Source organism: Coregonus clupeaformis, unplaced genomic scaffold, assembly GCF_020615455.1.
Source record: "Coregonus clupeaformis isolate EN_2021a unplaced genomic scaffold, ASM2061545v1 scaf0625, whole genome shotgun sequence".
Classification (NCBI taxonomy): domain Eukaryota; kingdom Metazoa; phylum Chordata; class Actinopteri; order Salmoniformes; family Salmonidae; genus Coregonus; species Coregonus clupeaformis.
In genome coordinates, this window is record NW_025534080.1 from 89,946 (window position 1) to 102,500 (window position 12,555).

The 12,555-nt window shown below is 48.7% G+C and overlaps 1 protein-coding gene across 1 annotated transcript in view; it reads left to right on the forward strand.

Moving 5' to 3' along the window:
• crmp1 (collapsin response mediator protein 1) overlaps positions 1–12,555 on the forward strand; it is a 34,439-nt gene that overhangs the window by 13,958 nt on the left and 7,926 nt on the right. The window lies entirely within an intron of this gene.

Genomic DNA, 12,555 nt, shown 5'->3' on the forward strand with positions numbered 1-12,555 from the left:
CCAGGAGGAGAGTTCGGTCTGTCTGTCTGTCTGCCTGTCTGTCTGTCACTCATTACCCAGGCCAGGAGGAAAGGTCTGTCTGTCTGTCTGTCTGTCTGTCTGATTACACCATTACCCAGGCCAGGAGGAGAGTTCGGTCTGTCTGTCTGATGACACCATTACCCAGGCCATAATACAGCCCTGGTATGGTATAATACAGCCCTGGTATAATACAGCCCTGGTTTAATACAGCCCTGGTATAATACAGCCCTGGTATGATATAATACAGCCCTGGTATGGTATAATACAGCCCTGGTATGGTATAATACAGCCCTGGTATGGTATAATACAGCCCTGGTATGGTATAATACAGCCCTGATATGGTATAATACAGCCCTGGTATGGTATAATACAGCCCTGGTATAGTATAATACAGCCCTGGTATAGTATAATACAGCCCTGGTATGGTATAATACAGCCCTGGTATGGTATAATACAGCCCTGGTATAATACAGCCCTGGTATGGTATAATACAGCCCTGGTATAATACAGCCCTGGTATGGTATAATACAGCCCTGGTATGGTATAATACAGCCCTGGTATGGTATAATACAGCCCTGGTATGGTATAATACAGCCCTGGTATGGTATAATACAGCCCTGGTATATAATACAGCCCTGGTATGGTATAATAGAGCCCTGGTATGGTATAATACAGCCCTGGTATGGTATAATACAGCCCTGGTATGGTATAATACAGCCCTGGTATAATACAGCCCTGGTATGGTATAATACAGCCCTGGTATAATACAGCCCTGGTATGGTATAATACAGCCCTGGTATGGTATAATACAGCCCTGGTATGGTATAATACAGCCCTGGTATGGTATAATACAGTCCTGGTATGGTATAATACAGCCCTGGTATAATACAGCCCTGGTATGGTATAATACAGCCCTGGTATGGTATAATACAGCCCTGGTATGGTATAATACAGCCCTGGTATGGTATAATACAGCCCTGATATAGTATAATACAGCCCTGGTATGGTATAATACAGCCCTGGTATGGTATAATACAGCCCTGGTATGGTATAATACAGCCCTGGTATGGTATAATACAGCCCTGGTATGGTATAATACAGCCCTGGTATGGTATAATACAGCTCTGGTATGGTATAATACAGCCCTGGTATAGTATAATACAGCCCTGGTATGGTATAATACAGCCCTGGTATGGTATAATACAGCCCTGGTATAATACAGCCCTGGTATGGTATAATACAGCCCTGGTATAATACAGCCCTGGTATAGTATAATACAGCCCTGGTATGGTATAATACAGCCCTGTAAGGTATAATACAGCCCTGGTATGGTATAATACCGCCCTGGTATAATACAGCCCTGGTTTAATACAGCCCTGGTATAATACAGCCCTGGTATGGTATAATACAGCCCTGGTATAGTATAATACAGCCCTGGTATGGTATAATACAGCCCTGGTATGGTATAATACAGCCCTGGTATGGTATAATACAGTCCTGGTATGGTTTAATACAGCCCTGGTATAATACAGCCCTGGTATGGTATAATACAGCCCTGGTATGGTATAATACAGCCCTGGTATGGTATAATACAGCCCTGGTATGGTATAATACAGCCCTGGTATAGTATAATACAGCCCTGGTATGGTATAATACAGCCCTGGTATGGTATAATACAGCCCTGGTATGGTATAATACAGCCCTGGTATAATACAGCCCTGGTATAATACAGCCCTGGTATGGTATAATACAGCCCTGGTATAGTATAATACAGCCCTGGTATGGTATAATACAGCCCTGGTATGGTATAATACAGCCCTGGTATAGTATAATACAGCCCTGGTATAATACAGCCCTGGTATGGTATAATACAGCCCTGGTGTAGTATAATACAGCCCTGGTATGGTATAATACAGCCCTGGTATAGTATAATACAGCCCTGGTATTGTATAATACAGCCCTAGTATAGTATAATACAGCCCTGGTATGGTATAATACAGTTCTGGTATAGTATAATACAGCCCTGGTATGGTATAATACAGCCCTGGTATAGTATAATACAGCCCTGGTATAGTATAATACAGCCCTGGTATGGTATAATACAGTTCTGGTATAGTATAATACAGCCCTGGTATGGTATAATACAGCCCTGGTATAGTATAATACAGCCCTGGTATGGTATAATACAGCCCTGGTATAATACAGCCCTGGTATGGTATAATACAGCCCTGGTATGGTATAATACAGCCCTGGTATGGTATAATACAGCCCTGGTATGGTATAATACAGCCCTGGTAATGTATAATACAGCCCTGGTATAGTATAATACAGCCCTGGTATAGTATAATACAGCCCTGGTATGGTATAATACAGCCCTGGTATGGTATAATACAGCCCTGGTATGGTATAATACAGCCCTGGTATGGTATAATACAGCCCTGGTATGGTATAATACAGCCCTGGTATAATACAGCCCTGGTATAGTATAATACAGCCCTGGTATGGTATAATACAGCCCTGGTATGGTATAATACAGCCCTGGTATAGTATAATACAGCCCTGGTATAGTATAATACAGCCCTGGTATGGTATAATACAGCCCTGGTATGGTATAATGCAGCCCTGGTATAGTATAATACAGCCCTGGTATGGTATAATACAGCCCTGGTATGGTATAATACAGCCCTGGTATAATACAGCCCTGGTATGGTATAATACAGCCCTGGTATGGTATAATACAGCCCTGGTATGGTATAATACAGCCCTGGTATGGTATAATACAGCCCTGGTATGGTATAATACAGCCCTTGTATAGTATAATACAGCCCTGGAATAGTATAATACAGCCCTGGTATAATACAGCCCTGGTATAATACAGCCCTGGTATGGTATAATACAGCCCTGGTATAGTATAATACAGCCCTGGTATGGTATAATACAGCCCTGATATGGTATAATACAGCCCCGGTATGGTATAACACAGCCCTGGTATGGTATAATTCAGCCCTGGTATAGTATAATACAGCCCTGGTATGGTATAATACAGCCCTGGTATAGTATAATACAGCCCTGGTATGGTATAATACAGCCCTGGTATGGTATAATACAGCCCTGGTATGGTATAATACAGCCCTGGTATGGTATAATACAGCCCTGGTATGGTATAATACAGCCCTGGTATGGTATAATACAGCCCTGGTATAGTATAATACAGCCCTGGTATGGTATAATACAGCCCTGGTATGGTATAATACAGCCCTGGTATAGTATAATACAGCCCTGGTATAGTATAATACAGCGCTGGTATAGTATAATACAGCCCTGGTATGGTATAATACAGCCCTGGTATGGTATAATACAGCCCTGGTATGGTATAATACAGCCCTGGTATAATACAGCCCTGGTATGGTATAATACAGCCCTGGTGTGGTATAATACAGCCCTGGTATGGTATAATACAGCCCTGGTATAATACAGCCCTTGTATGTTATAATACAGCCCTGGTATGGTATAATACAGCCCTGGTATAGTATAATACAGCCCAGGTATGGTATAATACATCCCTGGTATGGTATAATACAGCCCTGGTATGGTATAATACAGCCCTGGTATAGTATAATACAGCCCTGGTATGGTATAATACAGCCCTGGTATGGTATAATACAGCCCTGGTATGGTATAATACAGCCCTGGTATAGTATAATACAGCCCTGGTATGGTATAATACAGCCCTGGTATAATACAGCCCTGGTATGGTATAATACAGCCCTGGTATGGTATAATACAGCCCTGGTATGGTATAATACAGCCCTGGTATAGTATAATACAGCCCTGGTATGGTATAATACAGCCATGGTATGGTATAATACAGCCCTGGTATAGTATAATACAGCCCTGGTATAATACAGCCCTGGTATGGTATAATACAGCCCTGGTATGGTATAATACAGCCCTGGTATGGTATAATACAGCCCTGGTATAATACAGCCCTGGTATGGTATAATACAGCCCTGGTATGGTATAATACAGCCCTGGTATAATATAGCCCTGGTATGGTATAATACAGCCCTGGTATGGTATAATACAGCCCTGGTATAATACAGCCCTGGTATGGTATAATACAGCCCTGGTATGGTATAATACAGCCCTGGTATGGTATAATACAGCCCTGGTATAGTATAATACAGCCCTGGTATGGTATAATACAGCCCTGGTATGGAAATAATACAGCCCTGGTATAGTATAATACAGCCCTGGTATGGTATAATACAGCCCTGGTATGGTATAATACAGCCCTGGTATAGTATAATACAGCCCTGGTATGGTATAATACAGCCCTGGTATGGTATAATAAAGCCCTGGTATAATACAGCCCTGGTATAGTATAATACAGCCCTGGTATGGTATAATACAGCCCTGGTATGGTATAATACAGCCCTGGTATGGTATAATACAGCCCTGGTATAGTATAATACAGCCCTGGTATGGTATAATACAGCCCTGGTATGGTATAATACAGCCCTGGTATGGTATAATACAGCCCTGATATGGTATAATACAGCCCTGGTATAGTATAATACAGCCCTGGTATAGTATAATACAGCCCTGGTATGGTATAATACAGCCCTGGTATAGTATAATACAGCCCTGGTATGGTATAATACAGCCCTGGTATAGCGTATAATACAGCCCTGGTATAATACAGCCCTGGTATGGTATAATACAGCCCTGGTATGGTATAATACAGCCCTGGTATGGTATAATACAGCCCTGGTATAATACAGCCCTGGTATGGTATAATACAGCCCTGGTATAATACAGCCCTGGTATAGTATAATACAGCCCTGGTATGGTATAATACAGCCCTGGTATGGTATAATACAGCCCTGGCATGGTATAATACAGCCCTGGTATAATACAGCCCTGGTATGGTATAATACAGCCCTGAGTATAATACAGCCCTGGTATGGTATAATACAGCCCTGGTATGGTATAATACAGCCCTGGTATAATACAGCCCTGGTATAATACAGCCCTGGTATGGTATAATACAGCCCTGGTATAATACAGCCCTGGTATGGTATAATACAGCCCTGGTATGGTATAATACAGCCCTGGTATGGTATAATACAGCCCTGGTATAATACAGCCCTGGTATGGTATAATACAGCCCTGGTATAATACAGCCCTGGTATGGTATAATACAGCCCTGGTATGGTATAATACAGCCCTGGTATAATACAGCCCTGGTATGGTATAATACAGCCCTGGTATGGTATAATACAGCCCTGGTATGGTATAATACAGCCCTGGTATAATACAGCCCTGGTATGGTATAATACAGCCCTGGTATGGTATAATACAGCCCTGGTATGGTATAATACAGCCCTGGTATGGTATAATACAGCCCTGGTATGGTATAATACAGCCCTGGTATGGTATAATACAGCCCTGGTATGGTATAATACAGCCCTGGTATAATACAGCCCTGGTATGGTATAATACAGCCCTGGTATAGTATAATACAGCCCTGGTATAATACAGCCCTGGTATAATACAGCCCTGATATAATACAGCCCTGGTATGGTATAATACAGCCCTGGTATGGTATATTACAGCCCTGGTATGGTATAATACAGCCCTGGTATAATACAGCCCTGGTATGGTATAATACAGCCCTGGTATGGTATAATACAGCCCTGGTATGGTATAATACAGCCCTGGTATAATACAGCCCTGGTATAATACAGCCCTGGTATAATACAGCCCTGGTATGGTATAATACAGCCCTGGTATGGTATAATACAGCCCTGGTATAATACAGCCCTGGTATGGTATAATACAGCCCTGGTATGGTATAATACAGCCCTGGTATGGTATAATACAGCCCTGGTATGGTATAATACAGCCCTGGTATGGTATAATACAGCCCTGGTATAATACAGCTCTGGTATAATACAGCCCTGGTATAATACAGCCCTGGTATGGTATAATACAGCCCTGGTATAATACAGCCCTGGTATAATACAGCCCTGGTATGGTATAATACAGCCCTGGTATGGTATAATACAGCCCTGGTATAATACAGCCCTGGTATGGTATAATACAGCCCTGGTATGGTATAATACAGCCCTGGTATGGTATAATACAGCCCTGGTATGGTATAATACAGCCCTGGTATGGTATAATACAGCCCTGGTATAATACAGCTCTGGTATAATACAGCCCTGGTATGGTATAATACAGCCCTGGTATGGTATAATACAGCCCTGGTATAATACAGCCCTGGTATGGTATAATACAGCCCTGGTATAGTATAATACAGCCCTGGTATGGTATAATACAGCCCTGGTATGGTATAATACAGCCCTGGTATGGTATAATACAGCCCTGGTATGGTATAATACAGCCCTGGTATGGTATAATACAGCCCTGGTATGGTATAATACAGCCCTGGTATGGTATAATACAGCCCTGGTATGGTATAATACAGCCCTGGTATAATACAGCCCTGGTATGGTATAATACAGCCCTGGTATAATACAGCCCTGGTATAGTATAATACAGCCCTGGTATGGTATAATACAGCCCTGATATAGTATAATACAGCCCTGGTATAATACAGCCCTGGTATGGTATAATACAGCCCTGGCATGGTATAATACAGCCCTGGTATAATACAGCCCTGGTATGGTATAATACAGCCCTGAGTATAATACAGCCCTGGTATGGTATAATACAGCCCTGGTATGGTATAATACAGCCCTGGTATAATACAGCCCTGGTATGGTATAATACAGCCCTGGTATAATACAGCCCTGGTATGGTATAATACAGCCCTGGTATGGTATAATACAGCCCTGGTATGGTATAATACAGCCCTGGTATAATACAGCTGTCACGGACAGAAGAGGACCCAAGAGCGCAAGTTCAAATTCAGAGTTCTTTATTCAAGGTTACAGGCGGGAAGAGGAGTCCCAGGGGTGACAGGGGTCTTTCAGGGTCCTCCTGTGGGTACCTGTGCTCCGGGGGTCACCAAATGTCCGGGGGTGTCCAGTCCAAGTGCTTAGTGTGTGTGTTCCCCAGTGATGGAGCGGCGTATCGGGCTGAGGGTGGTGAAACGTCTGGGCACGCTCATCTGGTGGTCGGAGACCTGGGGGAACACACACACACAACAGCAATATGAATGGCAGGCAGAAGTACAGATCAGGGCTGGGCAAATATCGTGGTGAGAGACAGAAGGCAGAAACGAGTTACCGGAGGGGCTGAAGATCGGAGAGTAGTCGAGGTCCAGAAGGCAGGTTGGGATAGACGGGGCAGTAGAACAAGGAGGCAGTCAAGAAAGGATCGGTATCACAAACAGGAGTCAGAGCGCAGACAGGCAGGTTACTGGTCCGGGTTTGAAGACGATCTGACAGGGCTTGGCTGAAAAACAGGGCTTGATATACTGGGAGAGGTAGTGGGGAAATGCAGTTCAGCTGGCAGAGTAATTAGAACAGAGTGAGGCAAGGTGAGGATGGTGAGTGGGAAATGCAGTGCAGCTGGCCAGGTAACAAGAGCAGAGCAGGGCAGGTGGAGCTAGTTAGGCTGAGTAGAGAGAGGGAGGTGAGCAGAGTGGAAGATAATAGAATGCAATTAATGTTGCTACCAGGGAGAGAGAGTGCTCATGACAGGACCCCCCCTCCAAGGGACGGCCCCAGAAGTCCCAAGAACAACATCATGCCGGGAGGGTGGAGGGGGAGCAGGCGGCGGGTCAGAACTCCTCCGAGCGGTCCGAGTGAATCTCCTCATCCTCAGAAGGAGCTGGAGGGTCACGGTCGGGAGACAGGACAGGCACTGAGACAGGAGCAGGGCGGGCCGGACGGCTAGGAACCCCTCTTGGACGGCCCCTACGGATTGCAGGCTGATCAGGATGTAGTCGGTGGAAGTCAGTGATAAGGGTCCGGTCCACTATCCTCCTGGCCGGGATCCAGGTCCTCTCCTCTGGACCATATCCCTCCCAATCAACGAGGTACTGGAGACCCCTACCCCTTCGCCTAGAGCGGAGCAGCCGCCGGACGGTGAAGACAGGACCGCCATCTACGAGGCGCGGAGGAGGTGGCGCCGGAGCTGCAGGGACCAGGGGACTTTCATGGACCGGCTTGACCTTGGAGACGTGGAAGGTGGGGTGGACCCCGCATGGAAGCGGGCAACTGAAGTCGGACCGCCGTTGGACTGATGACTTTCTGCACAGGAAAAGGACCAATGAAGCGAGGGGCCAGCTTTCGTGATACAACCCGCAGCGGCAGATCCGGGCAGACAGCCAGACCTTCTGACCAACCCGGTAAGTAGGTGCTAGGGTCCTCCGTCGGTTGGCACCGACGGCGTAGCTGGTTCCAGACTTCAGGAGCACAGTGCGAGCCTGGGCCCAAGTGCGGCGGCAGCGGCGGGCATACGCAAGAGCAGACGGACAGGTGGCATCCGCCTCCTGGCTGGCAAACAGTGGAGGTTGATACCCGTAGACACACTGAAAGGGGGAGAGCCCGGTGGAGGAACTGGTGAGTGAATTATGGGCATATTCCACCCAGAGCAGGTGTTGAGCCCAGGCCCGGGGATTTTGGGAAGCCACACACCTCAGTGCCTTCTCCAGCTCCTGGTTCATGCGTTCAGTCTGGCCGTTTGACTGCGGGTGGAATCCAGACGATAGGCTGGCGGTGGCCCCAAGGAGATGACAGAACTCCTTCCAAAAGGTTGCTGAGAATTGCGGGCCCCGGTCTGACACTATATCCTGGGGTAGGCCATGGATACGAAACACATGTTCCAGGACCACCTGGGAGGTCTCTTTAGCAGAGGGTAGTTTGGGAAGGGGGCACGAAGTGGGTCATCTTACTAAAGCGGTCAACAATGGTAAGGATGACTGTGTGTCCGTCAGAGGGCGGAAGGCCCGTAACAAAGTCCAGTGAAACGTGGGACCAGGGCCTCTTGGGTATGAGTAGGGGTTGCAGCAACCCAGCAGGAGGCTGGTTGGGAGTCTTGTTTCGGTTACAAGTGGGACAAGCTCGGATGAATTCTCGGACATCCCGTCTCATCCCCCGCCACCAGAACCGCTGGCGGACCAGATGAAGGGTGCGAGTGATGCCGGGATGACAGGCCAGACGGGATTCGTGCCCCCACTGAATCACAGGTGACCTGAGATTTGCTGGAACAAACAGACGGTTGGGGGCGCTGGTGCTTGGACCTGGCTGGTCCCGAAGAGCCTCCATGACCTGCTTCTCGATCTCCCAGGTGAGGGCCGCTACGACCAAGTGGCTGGGAAGAATGGGAGCTGTCATGGCGGTGGTCTCGTCCTTCTGAAACATCCGGGAAAGAGCATCAGGTTTGATGTTGCGAGATCCCGGGGCGGTAGGAGAGCGTGAAATTGAAGCGCGTAAAGAACAGAGACCACCGCTGTTGACGGGAGTTCAGCCTCCTGGCTGTTTGGATATACTCCAGGTTCTTGTGGTCTGTCCACACTACGAATGGTTCCTTTGACCCCTCTAACCAGTGCCGCCATTCTTCAAGGCGAGCTTGACAGCCAACAGCTCGCGGTTCCCAATGTCGTAGTTGCATTCGGCAGGGGTTAGCCGACGGGAGTAGAAGGCACAGGGGTGCATCTTGCCATCCTCAGCTGCTCTTTGAGAAAGCACTGCACCCACTCCCACGTCCGAAGCATCTACCTCCACCACAAACTGCCTTGCTGCATCTGGCATCTGGAGGATGGGAGCAGAAGTGAAACATGTCTTGAGGATATTGAAGGCCTTATCAGCAGCTGATGTCCATTGGTACGGTTGTTTAGTGCTGGTTAGCGCCGTGAGGGGGTGCAGCCACTGTGCTATAGTTTCTGATGAATCTCCTATAAAAGTTGGCAAAGCCCAGGAACTGTTGCAACTTCTTCCGAGACTCAGGAACTGGCCAGGAAGTGACAGCCGACACCTTCGTGAGATCCATCTGAATGCTGCCCTCGGTCACCACATACCCCAGGAATGAAACGGTCTTGGCATGGAACTCGCACTTCTCTGCCTTCACGAAAAGAGAGTTCTCCAGCAGGCGGCGCAGGACCAACCGGACGTGGTGCGTGTGTTCTGACAGAGTCTTTGAGAATATTAAAATATCGTCAAGGTACACAAATACGAACGTATTTAGCATGTCCCTGAGGATATCATTCACTAGGGCTTGAAAAACTGCTGGGGCATTGGTGAGGCCGAAGGGCATGACGAGATATTCATAGTGGCCGGTTGGTGTGTTGAACGCTGTCTTCCATTCGTCTCCCTCCCTCATCCGCACCAGATGGTAGGCATTGCGAAGGTCCAGCTTAGTGAATACAGTGGCTCCCTGCAGCAGTTCGAAGGCAGACGAAAGTAAGGGCAGTGGGTAGCGATTCTTAACCGTGATGTCGTTCAGACCCCGGTAATCTATGCATGGACGAAGAGAACCGTCCTTCTTGCCGACAAAGAAGAATCCCGCTCCTGCGGGGGGAAGACGACGGTCTAATTATCCCGGAGGCAAGAGAGTCATTAATGTAGTCCTCCATGGCCTTTCTTTCCGGGGCTGACAGTGAATACAGACGACCCTTGGGAGGTGCTGTGCCAGGCAGGAGATCAATCGCGCAGTCATAGGGTCTGTGTGGGGGTAGAGATGTCGCCTTGGATTTGTTGAACACCTCTTTCAGGCTGTGGTAACAGGCCGGAACATTGGATATGTCGGAGGTAGCGCTAGATCCTTCCCGGTGAACGGGCAGGGTGGCCCCCTTAAACAGGTCTGGTGACAACTCCTTCCCCACTCACGGACTGTTCCTGTCTCCCAGTCGATGTGGGGGTTGTGCTGACGGAGCCACGGGTATCCAAGAATGAGTGGTTGGCCAGGTGAGTGTAGGAGGTGAAACTGGATGGACTCCTGGTGGTTTCCTGACAGCAGGATTGTCACAGGGGCGGAGATATGAGTGACAGTGCCAAGATGATGCCCATCCAGGGCTCGTGCAGGAATGGGTTGTGTCAGTTGATGATGGTTCACGCCCAGTTGCTGTGCAAGCTCAGGGTCCATGATGTTTGCTTCGGCTCCCGGAATCCACAAGGGCGGCCAATGTATGAGTCTTGTCAGAAAGCTGAAGGCGGGAGATGAAGCAGGGTCTTTCGGATGGAGGGAGACTGAAGGCTTGTTGAGCTCACCCGGATCTCCCCTACACCTGGTGAGCTGCGGCTTTTGCCGGACAAGTAGCGACACGGTGATTCTCGCCACCACAGTAGAGGCAAAGGTTGGAGCTTAGACGGCGCCGACGCTCCTCGGGAGTCAGAGAGGCACGGCCAATCTCCATGGGCTCAGGCTGATTGAGTTGGCTATGGGACTTGACAGGCAGGGGCTGGACAGAAGCGGTATCGACCCGAGTACGGATGGCAGGTTGACTGAGACGGCCCTTCTCCCTCCTCCCGGGTCTGTATACGGCGGTCAATGCGAACGGCAAGGTCAATGGCGGCATCAAGCGTTGAGGGCGGGTCATGGGAAACAAGCCCGTCCTTGATATAGTCCGCCAGGCTATGGAGGAAGGCTTGCACCAGTGCCTCTGGGTTAAACGAGCTTTGACTGGCCAGGTACGAAAGTCAATGGAGAAGTCTGCCACTGTCCGATTGCCCTGACGGATGGTGAGCAGAGCTTGTGACGCTCGGCTGTTGGCGAGCCTAGGTCAAAGACCTTTAACATCTCCTCCTCAAAGGCACTGAAGGAGGCACAGGCTGGGGTTTGCCGGTCGAATTCGCCGTTCCCCACAACCGAGCTCGACCGGTGAGATGTGTGATGACATACCCCACCTTGGCTCCCTCTGTTGAGAAAGTCCTGGGCTGTAGTGCAAACTGGATTCGGCAGCTGCTCAAGAATGGTCTTACTTGCTTCTGGTTGCCATCAAACGTTCCGGGTTCCCAATCCTTGGTTCAGGAGCGTGGGGATCTGGTGGCAGCACTGCCGGGCCTGCAGCATTGGGACCTCCAGCGGAGGGATGAAGGAGTATCGGTGGTACAGGAACAAAAGGACCAGGGGGTGCAGGTGGAGTAGCCGGGCTTGAGAGTAGTTGCAGGGCTTGGGCTAGCTGTTGTTGCTGCAGTTGGAACTGTTGTTGCTGCTGGTTGAATAGCTGGAGAAGGGAAGCGATGTCGCCAGCCATCCGATTTATGTCTCCCTCAGAGCGTTCCAGTCGCTGTAGGGCAGTCCTCTCTGGCTCTTCCTCCATCGTGGTCAGGGAGTGCGCTGGGTCCATGATGGTCAGATCGTTCTGTCACGGACAGAAGAGGACCCAAGAGCGCAAGTTCAAATTCAGAGTTCTTTATTCAAGGTTACAGGCGGGAAGAGGAGTCCCAGGGGTGACAGGGGTCTTTCAGGGTCCTCCTGTGGGTACCTGTGCTCCGGGGGTCACCAAATGTCCGGGGGTGTCCAGTCCAAGTGCTTAGTGTGTGTGTTCCCCAGTGATGGAGCGGCGTATCGGGCTGAGGGTGGTGAAACGTCTGGGCACGCTCATCTGGTGGTCGGAGA